This window comes from Spermophilus citellus (assembly GCF_964194105.1).
Source record: "Spermophilus citellus genome assembly, chromosome: 15".
Classification (NCBI taxonomy): Eukaryota; Metazoa; Chordata; class Mammalia; order Rodentia; family Sciuridae; genus Spermophilus; species Spermophilus citellus.
In genome coordinates this window covers 26965177-26987033 of record NC_138195.1, presented here as the reverse complement: position 1 = coordinate 26987033, position 21857 = coordinate 26965177, and the positions used below count along the sequence as shown (strand labels likewise).

At 35.1% G+C, this 21857-nt stretch overlaps 1 pseudogene across 1 annotated transcript; it reads right to left on the bottom strand.

The window, feature by feature from the left end:
- Window positions 1-4063: 4063 nt before the first annotated feature.
- Window positions 4064-21111, bottom strand: LOC308634096 (lipase member J-like; annotated as a pseudogene). Its single transcript has 7 exons — window positions 21007-21111; window positions 20183-20303; window positions 17783-17978; window positions 17143-17248; window positions 16012-16148; window positions 15483-15629; window positions 4064-4277 (listed from the first exon to the last, which is right to left on the bottom strand). The product of its transcript is annotated as a lipase member J-like (transcript).
- Between the last annotated feature and the right edge of the window lie 746 nt (window positions 21112-21857).

Sequence of the window (21857 nt, the reverse complement as noted above, 5' to 3'; positions counted from 1 at the left end):
AAGCCACTCCCCCACTGTCTCCACAAGTTCACAGTCAGGATGAATGCTGGCAAAGCCGCGCTGGTTGGTGGGAAACCGAAACCACAAGACCATTGTTTTATGTAATTGGGACTTTTCATTTTCATGTTCATGTTCCTGACAGGAGGCATGAGTATGTTAAATGCCAAACCAAATTAAATTTCAGATGGCTAGAACATAACAGGTAGTTCATGCCTTGAAGGCTGTTCTACTACCCCTCAGCATATCAAGGACAAAGTAGAAAGCTGCTCTACTATCTCAGCACATTGAGGACCAAACTGATAATGGACAACAGTCATTCTCTGAAAGGTCATGAGAATTTTAGGCACCACATTGATTATATCAACTAGAACCCAAGCCCATATTTCTGGTCTTTTAGAAAACCTAATCATTATGCTCATTGTACGAAACCCACCATATGTAGTTTCATTCTTGATTAAGGAAAGTTATGTTATACACTTAGGAAAGTTAAGATATATAAGGGTACATTCTTTTCATTTCTATAAACCCTCTTTTACTTCACATAGGGATTTATAATGAACATACTTAATATTGGCGGAAAGTGGACTGATGTTTAGAACTTACTTTTTATTGAGAAAGATTATAAAGATATAAGAACTAGTGCACCTTGACTGAGAAACAAAAAAACTCTTTGAGAAAGCAGCTCGACCAGTTTTATGAGAATAAATTTAGGAATTAATTAAAGTAGCTTTGTAAAAGATACTTTTAGAATAATGTTAGAAGTATTATTCTATTTAGATTCTTGGGTTTAGAATTCTTAAGTTTTTAGTTATATGGGTTTCTGATATGTTTTAAGAATGGTTTATAAACTTTAGGATATTTTAAGTATAAGATTTAAGGGATCTTTTTTAGATGGGAATTTTAGATTAGAAATAAAAGTGCAGGTGTACTTTAAAACTTAAAGGTTAATGATAGGTTAGGAGACTTAGAGTCTACTTACACAGTTTGGCATTAGTTAATAAGAAAATAATACATCTTGGGAAAATCTGAAAAAATGTAAATTAGTGACACATTTTATTAATGATTGATAACTAAAAAGTCACATCCTGGAAAAATGTAAATTGATGTTACATTTTTCTATACCCCTAATTATGGTTAAGGAAACTTTATGTCTTGGCAAAGTTTTGAAATTGTATAATCAATGATGTATTCTGAATCTATAATGATGAGAAAAATTGTAATAAAAGATGACCCAGAGAAAGTGCATTAGAGCTCGCACTCTCTCTGAAGATTGCTCCAACAAAACGACTCCTGTCTCATCTTTTCGCCAACGCTACTCATCCTTCAGGATTCCCTGGTCACCGCTAGGGCTGGACCCCGGCAGAAATGACAAGTCATCTCTAAGAATATTGAATATTTGTTCGTGTGTCAAAAATTTATATTGACATATTCTCAGCTAAAGTAAATGTACATTGTTTCTCTCTTCTCTATCTGTTGTTATGACATTCTCTAATAGGGTGTTATGTTCACATTCTGTCTAATCGAGGTTATTGTATGTATTTGCTACTATGGGTGGATATTTGATGTTTTTCCAATTCTTGCTGTTAAAATGATGCTGTTATAAACATTCTTGTACATTTTCATACACATTTGCCTGCAAGTTTGTTGAGTATATTCTTAATTATAGAATTGCAGGTTATAGGGTATATGTATTTAAAACAATAACAGTCAATTTCAAAGAACTTTCCAAAGTAACTTCACCAATTTATGTTCTCACAAACAGTGTATGAGATTTCTGGTTGTTTCACATACCCATACAACAGTTGGCACATGCTGTTTAATTTTAGCCATTTCGTCATGTTGTATTTGTCTTTGGTATCTTTTTAAAGCTTTCAAATGTGGAGCATCCTTTGAAAAGTTTAATGGTATTTTGGATTCTCTCTTTTATGAAAGGTCTGTTCTAGTCACTTGCCTCTGTCATTTCCTTTTAGATTTCTGTTGGGAGATACCAAGAATACTCTTAGGACATGATGACGCTATAAGGACACACAGGCTTCAGAAAAATTGTTTTGTTCACAGTTACCTTTATTCCAACACATGGATACAGATTAAAATCAGCAAAAGTAAGTGTACCCAGGATAAAGTCTAAGAGAAACCAGGCAGAAGCTTTCAGATGTACTCTCCCAGTGGACAAGCATAGAGATACACTTAATTATTTCAGCAATGATGTAGGCAAACATGAAAAGTGTTAATCAGCCAGAGGAACTCTCAAGTCCCCCTACCCCCATATCAGGTGGGACAGATGAACTAGAGTGACTAGAGCCAGCTATTTTCTTCTCACACAATGAAAGATTATTAGTGGAGTTGGATATTTCCCTTCCCCCAGGTTTTAGGCTCTGGCGAACTAGTTTCCCCTGAGATAAACCTTGCTAACTTGTTGTTAACAAAGTGATCTGGTCTTGGCTTATTTCAAAATGTTTTTCCCCCTTTTCCTCTGCCAGAAGCACAGAGAGATTTTTTTTTCTCAAATAGTGACTGTGAGAACCTGGTCAAGCTCCTGGAAGTGAGACTTAACAAAATACTGGTCTGTCCCCTATGACTGGGTTCCCCTGGAGATTTTGACTCTCAGACTTTGCACACTGAGTCTCTTGCAGTTCATTACTTACCATTCAGATTTTCCTACTTTGGCATTGGTTCTCTATGTAGCTTCTGCTACCATGAGCTTCTGCTCAGGTAAGCTGCAACCCCCTGTATTCACCTGTCTCTCTCTCTGACCTTTTCCCCTATGTCTTCACCTCCCTTAAAGATCCAAGAAGTTGTTGGTTTTTTAGTGTGTTCAGTCTCCTTATGTGTGGAACCAGAAACAGGAAGTCTGAATGCCATTAGGAGGCCTGCCACTGATGCCCATTGTTTTGCCACCGCTATTGACAGCATCCTTTCATCCTACATCTTCAGCCTCTTCCCATCTTCTAGTACTCTTCTGAACATATTTATACTTCTCTGGTGTTGAGGAAACTCTTGGATCTTTTATGCACTAAACTGCAGATATTTTGAGAAGCCATTCCAGAGGAATATACCTCAACCATTGCTACTTTTTACATACACTGTGCTGGAAAGCTAACTTCAGTCTCCCTGGGCTCTGTACTTGGGGAAGTGAGGCACAACCCATATGGTTTCTATGATGTCCTTGCCTCTGGGACACTGCCTAAAGCAATCAGCAGGCAGCAACACTACACTGAAACCCAGGCCTCTTCTTCTTTTCCTTTTTCTTTTTCATACTATGGATTGAACTCAGGGACACTTGAACAATGAGCCACACCCCCAGCTGATTTGCTTAGTGCCTTGCTTTTGTTGAGGATGGCTTTGTACTAATGATCCTCCTATCTTAGCCTCCTGAGCCGCTAGGATTACAAGCATGAGCCATGGTGCCGGCCTTTTCTTATTTTCCCCCCAATTTTTTTTCACAGCTAGGAAAGTGTTTTAACTCTCCATTCAGCAGAGAGAAAAATTAGCTTTCATATCAGGTATCTTCCAGACTTTATTTTTATGCATAACATTAGTTCATATTCTTTTGAAGAAAATAAAGAACGTTCTTTAAAAGGTTATCTTTTGCAAAAAAAATGGTAAGATTATTGTTTCTGATATTAGGTATTTAAATTCTATTAAGAAACTCAATAGACTGTACTGATATATATCTCTACCATTTTCCTTGTGAATATAAAACCACTGATTTAATGAACAGAGGGCCTGGGAACAAGGAGAAAATAGACAATTGTTGTATTGAATATTCTAACTAAATATGTGAATAAACATACATAGTAAGAAAAAAATGATTGGATTCCTTTTTCGGCACAGGGAATTGAAACCAGGGGCACTCCATCACTGAGCTACATCCCCAGTCCTTTTTTATTTTAAGACAGGGACTCACTAAGTTGCTGAGGATTTTGCTAAGCTACTCAGACTAGTCTAGAACTTGAATCCTCCAGTAGCCAGGATTATAGGCATGTGCCACCACCCCCAGCTTATAATAATTGAATTTTAATAGGAATTATATAAGTCTTTAAACACAGAGTATCATGGTTTTTTATAGATTTTTTTGGATAATATCAAAGATTTCATGGTAAACTTGATGATAAGCATCTAATCCATACAAAAAGTCCTATATGATTATAGTAAGAAATAGTTTTATGATTAATAGGTTTGTGATTTCAGAAAAAAATGTGAACATCTTCCAGGTCAGCCAATAAGTCATTTCTACTACTCCAAGTTGTTGTTGTCACATTCATATTTGTCACATTTTACCATGGAGAAGTTGTCTAAAAATAAATGAGTAAAAAAGAAAAAAAAAGAGTTTTCACATAATATAATACATTAGAAAGTCCTGTTTATTAAATTATTGAATGATGTTTTAAAATAAGTTTAATCTGGTGGGTTAAAATTAATGAATCTATGGAAGCAACGAGATCTTACAATTTTTACTCAGAAACAAGCATAAATCAAAGCTAGATAATTTACTTTTTATTTTATTTGCTTTATAGTAATGGAAATTCAACTCATGGAAGTTCTACCACATCCCCAGCCCTTTTTGTTTTATTTTGAGACAGGAACTTGCTAAATTGCTGGGATTGTCCTTGAATCTGTGATCCTCCTGCCTCAGCCTCCCAAATTGCTGGGATTATAGACACGTACCACAACACTGAGCTAATAGATGGTTTTAATTTAGAATACTCAAAGATTCACAGTGGTAAGTGCAGTATTTCTTATAAAGCATGGAAGTATTTTGAAGGTATTTGAAAGCATTTCAAATTTTCTGTGACTGTATTACTGTCTATTTGTTTATTAATAAATTATAAATATTGGCAACCAAGGTTAACTCTAATCCCATTGAATTTGATTTTAAGATCTTACTTTAGACTTTTTCATATGAGCAGATTATATATGGCCCAGAATTTAGCTGAGGAAGAAAAGCAGAAACTCTGAAGTCAGACAGGCTCGGTTTCTGATATTTCAAAAATTTTGTCATCACACTTACACAATTTTTACCATGTTCATTGAATTCTAAGTTATTTCTAATTATTATATGTATTTGACCTGTATTCCCAAATAGAATAACTGATTTTAAGGTCATGAAATACATTATGCATTTTATCTCATATTTACCAAGTACAGAGTTGTGCAAATTACAAATACATTAGTTTTCCAGACAAAGGATGATGAATTCTTCTACTACTGTCAACTTCTCTAAGTTTATCCAGGATATTTCCTATTAAGATATGTAAAGGTATGGAAAAGATGCTTTGGTTGGATGTAACAATATGATTCCAAAACAATGTGATTTTCACTTGCTGGTCTCACTATGTAATAATACTCTGGAGATTCACAGATGACTCTTATCTATAAGAGGATCATCTGAACAAAATGGGAAGGGAGATGGTTTTTAGAATAACGACATACTTGATTAAAATGAAAAAAGTTCAGAACAGGACTGCCCCAGTCATAAGCTTTCAAGTGGTTAGAATGCAGAAGCAAAAAAGAAAAAAGAAAAACAAAAATAAGAAGACATATACATTTGTTCATTATGGTGGCAGCTGATGTAAATTAAGCATGCATTGCATGATTCCCCTTTGTACTGGGTCTCCTGGTATTTATTCAGGGGGCTTCTTTCTTTCTCCATTCCTTTGTTAAGTGTAAAAAATAGAAAGGGTGGAGATGGGGACAGGAAATCTAAAGATGTGAGTCTATCATCTTCACACAAATGCACATATCCCCGAAGTCTTTCACTTCCCCAAAGGGGCCTATGTGTTTGGAGTAATCTTAGGTTTCCTGAGAAATCCTCAGCTTCATCAATAGAGGTCAAGAGTGAGTGTCTTGCATTGGGACTGTGACACCTCTCTAAACAACCCTGCCTCAAACAACAGGACTCAAGAGTGTGTCTCAGAAGCTGTCCCTTCCTTCACTCCTAAACACTCTTAACCTCACCATTAACATTGGCTTTGAGTCTATTAGATTCAATTTGATTGTGCTTACTTTCTCTTACTGTTTTCATCACAAGAAGGTTACACTCTCAGGTTACTTATGATCTATGGATTTCTAAGCCTTATATGGCTCCATATAATTCTTATTCTAACTCTTCTCAACTCTCCTTTACTCCTAAAACTCTTATTATCTGGAATTCCATCATCACCTCTGTATCTTAAACCTCTCACTGGCCTCTTCACCTTCCTGCTCTACTGACAATCTGGTTTTTCCTGAGAATGATGCTTCCCTCATAGCTCCTTTAAGTGGTGCAACTTTTTTCTCCCATATACCTGGGTCACTGGACCTGAGTGTTGGGTTAATCCTCTTTGTTCATTATTTCTTCTTTTAAATTATTCTCACTTCCTTCTCTCTAAGAAGTTTCCTTCAAGCCCTGAATATCATACCATTCGATTATATTACTTACTTTTTTTTTTTTTTTGCTGTTGTGATCATCTATTAAACTACAGGTTGTTCTGCCTGTTTAGTTCCTGCTTACTGTTACTCCCTCTGAAACTATTCCTGCCTTCAGTTTTAGCGATTTAATCTTTCTCACAACCTCATTTTAATTCCTTGAGCTCTTCACCTCAATGATCTTGTCCCCCATTTTATACTAACCATTCACCCTGTGACCTTATCATAAACCTTTATAATACTGCAGTCTTTGCATACTCTATTTTTATCCATTCCATTTTCTAAACATCATCTAATTCTCCCTGACATATCAATGTCAAAAATTCTTCAACATTGCCAAGATTGTGCATCCATTCATCCTTCCAACCTTTTATTATATCTTACTCCTTCAATGTATTTTCTTTCCTTCTTATCCAGCTGAAATTCCATAATCAATCATTAAACTTATTCACTTATATTTATTCAACACTTTTCTATTTGCATTGCATCATCCTACTGGCTTCACACAAAAAAGAAAATTGTAGAAAAATCCAATTCCTACACACTATATGCCTATACTAATGAGACTGAACAAAACTGGAGGAAAAAAAAACTAAGCACTATGCTTACTGAAGTCACTTCAAATTGATGATTGCACACCTCATGCAGGCCATTAGTCTTGCCCAGCAATCACACCATAATTCCCTCATCCATTTCCTTGCCCACGCTTCTGGGCAATTATGTAGTACCTTCTCTTTGCTCCACTGACTTCTACTTTCTTTTCTATCCATACTCGATTTTATTAAAATGCACTTTCCCATTTTGACAAAAAACTGCAGCAATCATAAAAGTTCAGAGACTTTTACTACATCAATATGCTTACCAGCAAATGAAAAAGGGATATTATCTCTGTTAGCTCAAAAGCTTATCTATTACTTGTCTACTAGATGACATCTCTCCTAGAATTCCATCTCTTTCTCTCTTCATAAAATTTCTCCTCTTTAGTAGGCCATTTTCATTAATGTAAAAACCTGCTGTTAATTATCTCAGAAGATAGATTCACTTCCCCATTTCCTACCACAGCTCTTGACAAATATTTTTATTCTCCTTTCAGCAAGATTCTACAGAAGGGTTTCCACCATCTCCACTTTCTCTCCTTAATCATCTTTTTAAAGATTGTAGTAAAATACACATAAAATAAAATTTATAATTTTAACCATTTAAAGTGTGCAACTGAATGTCATTTGTCAAATTATTGGGCAACCATAATAGCAATCATTTTAAAAATCCAATCTAATTAGTCTTACATCTCCATCCAGTAGTATGCTAGAACCAGTTTCTATTAATAAGATTTAATTATGGGCATCTTTTCCCAACTTTAAGTACAGTGGTGCCGAATTGGTTGGTTAAAATCAATCATGACAGGAATAACCCCACCACAGAAATTGACAAATGTTACTTATCTCTCCACCCCCACAAGTTATAAAATATTTACCAGCACACACTACTTATATCCTTCCACCAAAAGTGTTCAAGGTAACTTATAATCTTAACATTTATAAAAGCTTGGTCAACTCCAAGGAATTCTTCTGTATTACTTATCAATGGCATCTGATACCATTGTTCATTCCTTCATCCTTGAGATTTTTCCTTAACTTCTAGAGTACATTGATCTTCATCAATTGCTTACTGCTTCTTTTCAGTCTCCTTGGCTTTCTTACTTACTCATTTCAGCTGCACTTGTTTCTTAAGTGTGCTTCTCTTTGGCTCTTCCCTCTCTCTGTAAACCCCATCCCCCATGCTATGATCCAAATCTTTATGTCCTCCCCAAATTCATATGTTGAAATGTTAACCACCAAGGTGATGGTATTAGGTGGAGACCTTTAGAAAGTGATTAGGTTCATCAATGGGATTAGCGCCCTTATAAAATAAGCCCAAGGAAACTTTTGCCTCTTTCACTATGTGAAGAAACTACTAGAAAATGCCATCTCTAATGGAGAAAGCAAGCTCTCATCAGACACTGAATCTGCCAGTATCTTGATCTTGGACTTTCTAACCTCTAGAACTGGAAGAAAGAAATTTCTTCTGATTATAAACCACCAAGTTTACTCTAGTTGCATTAATGGACTAAGAAGACATTTCATATTGTCCATATTGTCAATTCCTTCACCTCCTTTAAATCATTTTTCAACTGTCACCATCTTACTGAGGCCTCTGAGCCTAATCTCTCTGTTAAAATGTAAAATCCACTTATAAGAATGCCTAATCCTTTTCCCCTATTCCTCCCCGCACCCCATTTTCCTATGATGTCTATCCCCTTCTATCATATAAGGATAATTTACTTACCTGCTACCTTATTCTTTTTGTTGTTGTTGTTGTTGTTGTTGTTGTTGTTGTTGTTGGTCTTTCTTTCTTTGGGCGGGTGGTGGAGGTGTACCAGGGATTGAATTCAGGGGCACTCAACCACTGAGCCATATCAACAGCCCTATTTTGTATTTTATTTAGAGACAGAGTCTCACTGAGTTGCTTAGTGCCTTGCTTTTGCTGCAGCTGACTTTGAACTCAAGATCCTCCTCTCCTGCCTCAGCCTCCCAAGCCACTGGGATTACAGGTGTGTGCTACTGCTCCAGGCACTACTACTACCTTATTCTTTTTTAAAAGATTTTTTTAGTTGTCAATGGACTTTTATATTATTTATTTATAAGCAGTACTGAGAATTGAACCCAGTGCCTCTCACATGCTAGGCAAGTGCTCTATGACTGAGCTACAACTCCAGCCCCCTACCTTATACTTTATTTCTTGTGTATCAACTACTAAAATGAACACAAGCATCTTTGTTTAGCTCACTTGTGTTTCCCATGAGTATAGTACAATATAGGGCACATTGTAGGCACTCAGAAAACCTTATTATAATGGATGAATAAATACAAAGATTAATTTGATTTTCCTGATGAAGCAAACATCAGGGGTAAACAAAATTTAAAGATAAGTTATAATGAATATTTATAATGATTACATCAAAACAATTACTTCATAAATGTAAATATTTTGTAATTGGAAAAGTTTTTATCTAATATCTTAATAATACTTTAAATTTTTATAGTGTTTATTAGCTTTAAAGAACTTTTATAATCATCATTCTATTATAATATTTTTGTTAGGTTAAAGAGTGATTTCATTTTAAAAATCAGGAACTTATTCAGAAAGGTTAAACCAACTATTCAATGTTACCCTCCTAGTAAGGTTCAAAGAAAAAAATTAATGTTTGGGGTTTTATTCCAAGAACCTCTCACCCAGCCAGGGAGGTAACTCAAATCATGTGCGAGGATGGCCTCCCACAGTTGCAGAACTCTCTTCCTGTGAATTATTGAGAAGCCTATACTCTGGCTTTTTAGCCTTCAAATTTGTGGGTGCCCCTTCTAAGCCAGAAGCTGATAGTGTTATAGAGTATAATACAGCTGCATCCTAAGTTTTCTGGAACTGTATCTAGAAATGAACAAACTTCACACATATAGAGCAAGAATAGTAAGAGTTATAGTATAGTTAATCTCGAATTGGTCCTCTTGAGCCTATCAAGATATGCAAGAAAAATAGGATATGTTTTGTAATTTCTTTCCTGGGGTCAACATGAAAAACCCAAAGAGAATCTTGTAGCTTGTAAAGAGGCAGTGAGTGGGGTCAGCCCAATGTCACTGATATGGGAAACCAACCAAAGAGATTTGACAGCAAGCAATATAACTATTTCTTACAAATGACAAAATGTTAGTCAGAACAGAAGAATAGGGACCATCTATTCCACACACCTCATTTGACTTGTCCAAGATTCAGAGCTAAGACTAGAACCCAGTTCTCCTGATGCCTAGTCTGAAATGCTTTCTCTAGGACTGCACTTTTTTCAATGTTAAGCTGTAAGCCTCTTGAGGACCATGGGAAAGTTTTGTTCACTTTTGTATTTCCAAGACTAACATTTCTTGGCATATAATAGATATTAAACTAATATTTGTTTAATGATTGATACTGAAAAGAGAAAAATCCAGTATGAATGATTGCTATTATGGTTGCCCAATAATTTGACAAATAAAAAGCATTGTCCTAGCTTGAACATTAAGATTACATTTTATTATTTTTCTATTTGTTCTAATTAGTTATGCATGACAATAGAATGAATTTTGACACATCATACATAAATGGAATATAACTTCTCATTCTTCTGACTGTGCGTGATGTATGGATAAGGTAATCATATATGTACATATGATAATAATATCCGATTCACTCTACTATTATTCCTAATCATATACATCCTCCCCTCCCTTCATTTTCCTCTGCCTAATGCAAAGTATCTCTATTTTACCTACCCCCCCATTGTGAATTAGTTTCCACATATCAGAGAAACATTCAGCCTTTGGTTTTGGGGGATTGGCTTTATTTCGCTAACCATGATATTCTCCAGATCCATCCATTTACTGGAAAATGCCATAATTACATTTAAGGCTAATATTTCATTGTGTATATAAATCACATTTTCTTTATCCATTTATCTGTTGAAGGGCATCTAGGTTGGTTCCATAGTTTGGCTATTGTGAACTGAGCTGCTATATACATTAATGTGGCTGTGTCCCTGTAGTATACTGATTTTAAGTCCTTTGGGTATAAGCTGAGGAGGGGGATAGCTGGGTCCAATGGTGGTTCCATTTCAAGTTTTTGGAGGAATCTCCATACTGCTTTCCACATTGGTTGCACCAATATGCGGTCCCACCAGCAATATATGAATGTACTTTTTTGTTTCACATCCTTGCCAACATTTATTGTTGCTTGTATTCTTAATAATTGCCATTCTGACTGGAGTGAAATGGAATCTTAGAGTTGTTTTGACTTGCATTTCTGTAATTGCTAGAGATGTTGAACATTTTTTCATATATTTGTTAGTCAATTTTATTTATTCTTCTTGAAGTGTCTGTTCAGTTTCTTGGCCCATTTATTTTTTTTAATTTATTTATTTATTTATTTATTTTTTATTGGTTGTTCACAACATTACAAAGCTCTTGACATATCATATTTCATACATTAGATTGAAGTGGGTTATGAACCCCCTCTTGGCCCATTTATTGACTGGGTTATTTGGGGGGGGGTTGTTGTTAAATTTTTTAGTTCTTTATATATCCTGGAGATTGAAGCTCTGAGGTGAATGTGGTAAAGATTTTCTCCCATTCTGTACGTTCTCTCTTCACTTTATTATTTTCTTTGCTGAGAAGAAGATTTGTAGTTTGAATCCATCCCATTCATTGAATATTGATTATATTCTTGTGCTTTAGGAGTCTTATTGAGGAGGTCAGTTCCTAAGCTGACATGGTGGAGGGTTGGGCCTACATTTTCTTCTAGTAGGCACAGAGTCTGTGGTCTAATTCCTAGGGCATTGATCCACTTTGAGTTGAGTTTGGTATAGGGTGAGAGATTGAGGTTCAATTTTATTCCACTATAGATGGATTTCCGATTTTCCCAACACCATTTGTTCAAGAGGCTATCTTCTCTCCAATGCATGTTTTTGGTGCCTTTGTCTAGTATGAGATAACTATATTTATGTTACCTTTGGTGTACATATCTGTTTTTGTGTCAGTACCATGCTGTTTTTGTTACTATGGCTCTGTAGTATTGTTTAAGGTGTGGTATTGTAATGTGTCCTACTTCACTCTTCTTGTTAAGGATTGTTTTGGTTATTCTTGGTCTCTTAAGGAACCTTAAGCTCTTTTCCAAGTGAATTTAATGATTGCTTGCTTTTTCTAGTTCTAGGAAGAATGTGATTAGGATTTTAATAGAAATTGCATTAAATCTGTATAACTCTTGGTAGTATGGCCATTTTAAAAATATTAATTCTTCCTATCCAAGAGCATGAAAGATCTTTCCATCCTAAGGTCTTCTTTAATTTCTTTCTTTAGTGTTCAGCAATTTTCATTGTATAGGTCTTTCACCTCTTTGTCAGATTGATTCCCATGTATTTTATTTTTTGGGCTATTGTTAATGCAGTAGTTTTCCCAATTTCTCTTTCAGTGCATTCATCACTGACATATAAGAATACATTTCATTTATGGATGTTGATTTTATATCCCGCTACATTGCTGAATTCATTTATGACTTCTGGAAGTTTTCTGATGGAATTTTTTGGGTCTTCTAAATGTAGAATCATGTCATCAGCAAATAGTGATCATCAGCAAATAGTGACAGTTTTAGTTCTTCTTTTCCTATTTATATCCCTTTAATGTCTCTTGTCTAATTGTTCTGGCTAGAGTTTCCAGGACTATGTTGAATAGAAGTGGTGATAGAGGGCATTCTTGTCTTGTTTCAGTTTTTAGAGGGAATGCTTCCAAATTTTCTCCATTTAGAATAATGTTGGCCTTGGATTTTAGCATAAAAAGCTTTTAAAATATGAAGGTATGTTCCTACTATCCCTAGTTTTCCAAGTATTGTGAACATGAAAGGATGCTGTATTTTGTCAAATGCTTTTTTCCTGACAGAACAATTTAAATTGGCCTAAACAGAAATTTTTAACAAAAACATTCTAGAATTTAAGCTCTTGGGTTTTTATTGTGTCCTCTAATTTTTAAATTATTCTCTATGCTTGAAATAAACGTCACTGTAATGTTTGGTTTCTGGGATGATACATCCCAGATATACCTTCCATCATGGACCATTACTATTTACATTAATATAGGTCAGAGCATACTGCCCTGTTCACCTTTCTAATGCCTATCCTTGAACAATCTAAGATGTCCACCAGAGTCTCTGTCAGAAAGGTAAGAAGGAATCTATCCCTACAAAGGAACCCAAATTATAATCATACACCTTAATTACTGCTCTTAGGAATCTTAAAAGCTCACTTTTCTTATAAGAGTTAGTTGTTTAGGGGATGGGGCAGGGGACTGGTAAACTATTATCAAAGACTTATAACAATTGGGCAAAGTAAAAATTCTGGGTTTTTTGGGGGGTGTGGGTGGGTACCAGGGATTGAACTCAGAGGCCGTCAATCACTGAGCCACATCCCAGCCCAATTTTGTATTTTATTTAGAGGCAGGGTCTCACTGAGTTGTTTAGTGCCCCACCATTGCTGAGGCAGTTTTGTACTCATGATCCTCTTGCCTCAGCCTCCTGAGCCACCAAGATTACAGATGTGAGCCATCATGCCAAGCATAAAAATTCTGTTTTTGATGATACATTTTCCAGGTTATATTTATGAGAGTTTTCACAACCTGTTCTTTAAATCATGGCTTGCTGTCACATCTCTTTGGTTGGTTTCCCATATCAGTGACATTGGGCTGACCCCACTCACTGCCTCTTTACAAGCTACAAGATTCTCTTTGGGTTTTTCATGTTGACCCCAGGAAAGAAATTACAAAACATATCCTATTTTTCTTGCATATCTTGATAGGCTCAAGAGGACCAATTCGAGATTAACTATACTATAACTCTTACTATTCTTGCTCTATATGTGTGAAGTTTGTTCATTTCTAATACAGTTCCAGAAAACTTAGGATGCAGCTGTATTATACTCTATAACACTATCAGCTTCTGGCTTAGAAGGGGCACCCACAAATTTGAAGGCTAAAAAGCCAGAGTATAGGCTTCTCAATAATTCACAGGAAGAGAGTTCTGAAGTGCAACTGTGGGAGGCCATCCTCGCACATGATTTGAGTTACCTCCCTGGATGGGTGAGAGGTGCTTAGACACAGCTGTGTTAGAGCTTTCCATACCCTTTCCCAGGTCCGAGGGCTTGTCTGTGCAGAGGTGTGGCCATTGCCTGGAAGACCCAATTGTTGCCCCTGACCTTGGGATGCTGCCCCCCTTAACCTTAATTGGATGGGATTTTCCCGGGAAGTTTTTGTTCCACAATAAAAGTCCACTCCCTGGCGTGTTCTCTCTCTCCCTAGTCTCTTCTGTAAACCTTGCCACCGCATTAGGTGACTGGAGGTGGTAGCTAGGCGAAACCATCTCAGAGCTGGTATTAAAGGTAATGAGAGTCTTGTCTCTTTAATTTAAAACTCCCTAGCAATTACTCATGAATCGAACCTTCTTTCATGAAGCGCTGGTCGCCTGGCAGATGCAACAATATAACTTCTTAAAATATAGCACTGGCCAAATATACTACCCCAAAATACCAAATGAATGGATAAGGCAAGCAAGAATAAGAATTATATTTATTATTCTTTCATGCTCTTCATAGTAGGTACATAATAATGGTACATAATAATAGTAGATAGAAGAATATGAGAGAAGTTATGAAAGTCATTCTGTTTATCTTCTATGGTGCAAAGCACATTTTTCACACCTTCATCAGCTAAAGGGGCAAGAACTGACTTCATCTTTTATATTGTAAAACATTTCTTTTGTATTTCTGTAATTGTATATATAGCTTTCTAAGACTAGGATAAGACATTCTTGAGGTCGAATCATATTAATATGACCTTGTGCCATGAACATGTATTTGAGAATTAAGAGAGTACCTCTATTTCTTTGTGTGAATAGGTTCTCATTAAGAAGTCCTTAAAAGTCCTCAATAAAAGAACCAACTCCTTTCAAATGCCACAATTACTTCTACCAAATCAGGATTTTTAATTTAATATCATGAAAATGTCTGGGAGAGAATGCCTGCCACTCCAAGAGTATTGATGAATGTTAGAAGCTTAAAGATAATTAGCAGGTTCTAATTTCATTCATGAAAAGATCAACAGGGAAGTGGAATACTATTAGGAACCATGATACAAGAGGAGGAGTTATAGAAAATAGGTAAATAGAGGAGAGCCTAAATATTAAAAGTCTCAGGAAACTAATGCCCAGCAGTGAAAGCTACTAAGTTACCCATCATAACAGCTGCTCTCTAGTCTCCACTGAGAGCAAGACAAATATGTAAGCAAATAATCCCATCATGCTAATGCAAATTAATTACATAATATCCAAATAGTTATAAAATCAGATAGGCTAAGACTCTAACTACTAGTATGCATATATGAATCACAAAAGGACACACAAAGGCTCAACAATAAGGACCTAGAGCTCCTTTCCAAAACTGGCAAAAATATATTTCAAATACAGTTTGTTCTCACCATATTTATATTGTTTGTATCATTTCCAAATATCATATACCAGGTCCTGAAACAAATCTTATTAAAAACTGGTAACGGACACAACTTTGAACCAACAAATTCATTAAATGAGGTTTTAGGTAAGAAGTCTTCATGGCCAGATAAAGTCTGTAAAATAAATTTACTTTATTCACATTTGAAAGACCACAATATTTATTTTAAAAATAATATGTTGAGTTCCTATATACACAAAGAAATTATCTTACAGTAGTTTAACAATTTTTAATTAAAGAAAACACTTTCTTTAATTAAAGAAGCAGGGTTTAAAGATTGTTTCACCACTGGGTTTCCTCTCACAATAAAATATCTAAAGGTATAACAAGTAATATTCTATTCTTTATAGAAGCAAAGGCAAAAAATCCAATATAAATGAAACAAAAACCCAATTCATACATGTGACCATGCAAACATAATCAAGACTTCTTATTTTGAAGCACAGAATCATTGTCACTTTGGGTTATCTACAATACAAAAGAAAGGCAGAACATACATTGAGTATTGACTTTAATTTGTGTGCCATTTTAATTAGAGGGCATTTTGTGTGTTTAATTGAAAAAACTGGTGCTAAGGCAAAAAATATTTTTATCCTTTCAGCTATCTTTGGTATTGTAGAAAATGTTATGAAAGCTGAAAGGAAATATGACATAAATTAGCAAGATATTCTGAAGCAGTTACTAGTGGCATGTAAAAAATGACAGCATAAAAAGTAATAGTGGATTCAAAAATGGCCTCTGAACAATTCATTTCTTAATTCACTTTACCATTTTTTGATCATTGAGCATGTGACATTATATTAATCACAGCATATTGTTAATAACTACAGTTTTGAAGTAATCATAAAGAATGATTATTGGATATGAAAGGAAAAAACAGAATAATGAGGGCTGGAAGAAAGAAATAGAAAGGAAAGCCATACAATGATGACTTTCTTCTCTTCCAAGATAAATCCTTCCCAGACACTGGCCACAGGCAGGGAAAAAGTGTCTCATCCAACCTAGAAGTGGCAGTCTCTAGGAAACACTCATCTCTTCCAAGACGACTCCTCTCTAGGTGCTGTCCACTAACCCCAGCTCAAGAACTCATATTCCTGAGTGCCCAGACTCTCATGCTCACTAAATCTTCCACAACCTATATAAACCCAGTACCCTCTATTATTTGGAGTCAGTCTCATTTTCCACCAGGAAAGTGGATTCCACAGTGTCACTTCATCCCTACTTCCCCTATTCCTGTGTGGAATTTTGTTCCTGAATAAAAAAACCTGAGCTGATTTGTGAAGTTTGCATTTGTCCTGATATTTTTTGCTAACAATGATAATTTTGTAATAAAGCAGACTGCAACACTATAGTTTAAAACTCTAAAACAATTACATTGAATAAAATTAGTAATATGGAGCATTTGTATAACTATCTATGATGTAAGTGGAATAAGTAAAATTTTCACAGAGATGAATCTTACACTTTGGGTGAGAGACTCAATAAATGTAAAAATGTTTTAATATTTACTTTTAATGCATTTTAAAATTCCTTAACTTCTTGTATAGAGAGTACTTAACATTAGTTTATATGTTATTGATTATTTCAAGTCATTGAAGTGAAAATAGCAATAATATTTCTTGTCATACCAATAGTAGTGTCCTGCTAATGGCTTACATAAAATATTTCCTGTTGTCCAGTTTGTTTCACAAATCAATGGAAGCTGGAAGATTATATTTAGCCATCTCATCAAAACTACCAAAAAAAGAACAAGAAAAAATAGCACTTTCTTCTGTCATATCAACATTTGGAGATAATGAATGGGTAAATGAATAAAGGCAATTTTCAAATCTCTTTGGGTATCATCAAGAAGATATGTGGTAAAATGTACCTACAGGATAGAGACTTTTGTGGGGAACACAAAGTCAAGGAAATAAAACCAAAGGCAGTATTATAAAGAGGATGGTTGTATATTATAAATACAGTGGACTAGACTAAACCCATGAGCTATTAAGTAGAAAAGTAGTTAAACTAAGAATGGGGTTGGTCAATAAGGTACCAAATAAGAAATAAAGGTTACTGCTGAAAAATGAGAAAAAAAGTTCAAAATCAAACAAGCAGTCTAATTTTCAAGCTAAAATTTGCATAAAATTGTATGCTCTAAGGAAAGTTCTATATTGAGAAAAGAATCAGATCTATATTTTATTGTATTTTACTGAAAAGGAAATAAATATTCAGTATACTTTTCAAAAAAAATGAAAGATTACTTCATCTTCATTTTATTTGTACCTGAAAGCCCAGAACTCTTTGGAATTTGTTTTTAAGTATAGGTGCTTCTTAGACCAGGTACTTCCTCTGCTGTTCCCCATCCACACATCATAGCCAGCATCTGCCAGAATGAAACCCAGGCTGTTGGGAAGATTTGAAATCCAGCTGCTAGCAGATGTAAGTAAACCATGTTGCAAATACACAACGAGTCTCTGAGCTAATGAGAAAAAAAGCAAAAATTTTATTATTTTTTTTTCTTTTTAAAAATGTTTTATTTATTAGTGCATTACAGTTATACATAAGAAAGTTGCTATATTGGGGATTGAACCCAGGGGCACTCTGACACTGAGCCACATAAATTTTCTTTTTAAGTTGTGTAGTTTCTACATGAAAATCTCTTACCTGAAATGTATGAAGGTTTCCAAGATTTATTTTGCATAAAGGTCCTCCTTTAATCCTACCAAATAGTCAGAACTGTTTAATATAGTTCACTAACAGATTTCTTTCCAATAACAGTTTCAACCAAGTAAATAATTAGTTGATGTCCCACTTAAATATATAAATTTTAGGAAGAGAGAATAACCAAATGACTAATAGTAATTTGGGCATTTATACACATTTTATGTAATACATACCCAAGATATTTTACATGATTTCCTGCTTTATTTTTAATAAAACAATTTTATAATCACATTTTCCAGAGGAATAATCAAAATTGGTATCATTATCACTATAGCCACTGTTTTAATCACCTGAGTTCCCAGAGCCCTAATCTGTACTGACACATTTTTTTAAAAAAAATATGACACCTTTTGAATAATATAGTTTTGGCTATAAGGGAGTCTCCACACTTAGGAGGCGGGAGATAACCCTATACTTTGACTAAGTGACACGAAGATAACAAAAGATCAACTCTTGCTTCAAGGTTAGATCGCTTCTGATGCACTTCATGTTCTATACCAACGATCCAGGTGGAAGCAAGACACTTGCCACCACATCCTTATTCACCCACTTCCTTTGCTCTTTGTCTTCTGCTTCCATCATTATCTTTGTTGGTTTTTTTTCCAATTCCCCCCAAAATCATGTGCATCAAATCCCTGTCAAGGGCTTTAGCGAACATTACCCAGGAGTTACCATCGACAGCGATTAAGAAGCAGACCCTTAAGGATGGGATTATGGAGTTGGATTACTTTCTGATTGATTAACCATATGGATCTGGTTGTAGGTGCAGTATTGAAAGAACCTTGCATGTTGTAGCATTCCAGTGGCTAGAATATTCATGTATAGTGAATTGGAATAAGATCCACAAAAGGGATGATTGGCTTTTACAGGATCTCTGATAGCTGAGACGGATAGGGGAAGTATAATTATGAGGTCTTTGGATTTGGGTGGCTGTTGCTAAGTGCCAGTGGTGTTTTGAAGACAGAAAGTAACAGGGGCAAACAATCACCAATTCAAAGCAAAGTGTGAAAATCATATGGCCTCTGAGGCTATATCTAACCACCCTTATGTCTTATGGCCAAAAGGAAAACAGAGTTGAAAACCTTGGGCAGGACCTAATTGTAAGAATAGCAGAACTGCAGGAAGGTTGAATTCTCATCTTACACAGTATGGTGGTAGAGCGCTCTCTCTCTCTCTCTCTCTCTCTCTCTCTCTCTCTCTCTCTCTCTATATATATATATATATATATATATATATATATATATATATATATATATATATATATCTCCCTATACTCAGGGCTGTGATAGGGCAGAAGTAGGACCCTGAAACTTGAGATGAGGGTGGGTACCTGTGAAGATCTTCATAAACTTGAATTCCACATTTCCCTGAACTCACCGGTTCCACAGAAGTGACCACTCAATTGAGGCATCTTTTTCTACTCCCATACTCTGTTCTGTATGTAGACACTACAGCTATGATCACATATAGATAGGGCAGTGCTTAGGGATGAGAGCTTGGTTTACCCCCATCAAACAAGCTATGTGGGAAGGTGAGGAATACAGAACGGATAGTGGAGTAGGTAATTTATAAGACTAATTATGATCTCAGTGTTTTTTCTCAGGATGGTCCATTGCTCCTTTCTATGTAGAGATTCCCCTCAGTCAAATAGGATTTGTCTCACCCAAAAGATTCCACCTCCCTCTAGTGGTAGCCTTTGGCAGGCAGTGATTAACTGACAGGGAAGTGCAAAAAGCTAGCTGCTTAATCTCAACGTGGGGGCACTCTGTAGTGCTATTCATGAGCTCCACGAACTTCTCTGAATCACATCCTTCCTTACCTCCTTCCACCACCCTACCCTAACGTCCCTTGAGAGTATTCCATTCCCTTGACAGTAAATCATACATGTTCACTGAGAAGAAATAGAAAAGTTAAGAACTTCAGGCCTCACTCACCAATCTATCTTCAGCTGAATATTACCTGAAGCATTATTATTGTTTGTCTTCCCATAAGGAATTCTATACAGGCCAAGGATATAACCATCTTCTGTTACAACATTATATTCTTTATTGGGATAGCCCCAGTAGGAAATGATTTGGCTCTGAATTTAAAAAAAAAAAAAAAAAAAAAAAGCAAACCATTTAGCAAAAATAGTTTGCCCTATCTAATCCATTATGTAATAAGGAATTTTGGTATTCTATCTCAACCTCAGGTCTATGTGCTTTTCTTATTAATTCAGTAATTCATTTAGGTAATATATTTATGGAATGTCTATTAAACACCAGTCTTAAGCCCTAGGGATTCAAGGATATAAAAAAAAATTTAAATCCCTGTCCTCAAAGAGAAAACCAGCAAGAAATACTCCACTATTTTGTTTTCTAACTTCTAATCATTCATACATTTACCTAGCTGCTCATATACAATTTAAAAGTACACGTGTATCCATAAATGTTTTCATGTCCAGGCATATGTCTAATCTTGTATTTTAAATTTATATATATATATATATATATATATATATATATATATATATATATCACATAAGAATGTATAGAAGAGAGAATTTTTATATCTTTCATGAAGGTATTAGTATATTATATATAGTTTCATCAAAGAGACAGACTAAGGCTGAAGGTGAAACCATAAACCACAGCAGAGTAGATTCAAAATATTAGTTGACCCATATCAAAATACATAAGTTCAGAGAGATATATTTGATTATCTATTAACTTAAAAACTCCAAAATTTGAAGAGTAACATTCTCTGTTACTTTAGCAGTTTAGATTTATTTCCTAACAACTTACAATATTCGTATTTGCTTCAGGGTTCACAGGTTTTTGATTTCGAAAGATACCATGAGTACTTCCAAGAATAGGGATAAAATATATCACTGTGAAAAGGCACCACATTGGGGATTTACCTATGAAAGGGAGATATGAACACTTAAATATAATACAAAATATACTCAAAATTGTAGCAAATAATATCATTTATAAAATTGCAGCAAATAATTATGTAGGTTAGAAAGCATCACCAGTTTCAGATGAGAAAATTGAGGCTTTGAAGAATTAGTAGTGCTTAAAGACATATAATGTATAATGAGCAGCAATCAGTGTGTTAAGTTCCAACGTCTATGCTTTTCTTTATTTTTTTTTATTGGTTGTTCACAACATTACAAAGCTCTTGACATATCATATTTCATACATTAGATTCAAGTGGGTTCTGAACTCCCATTTTTACCCCAAATACAGATTGCAGAATCACATCGGTTACACATCACATTTTTACATACTGCCATATTAGTAACTGTTGTATTCTGCTACCTTTCCTATCCTCTACTATCCCCCCTCCCCTCCCCTCCCCTCCCATCTTCTCTCTCTACCCCATCTACTGTAATTCATTTCCCTCCATGTTTGATGTACTTGCTGTAGCATAAATTCCTGCCATGGAATCTCCATCATAATATTGTGCAGCACTACTCTAATAACTTTTTCATATATTGCAAGTTAACTGATGTATGAATTAGATAATATTATTCTCACCAGACTAATATTTATTTAAATATATCTACTTGGTTTTTTTTTCTTTTCTTTTGGAAGGGAGTAGGATGAAGGGGGAATATTTGGAAACTTGGATAATTTTCATTAAATCTTCA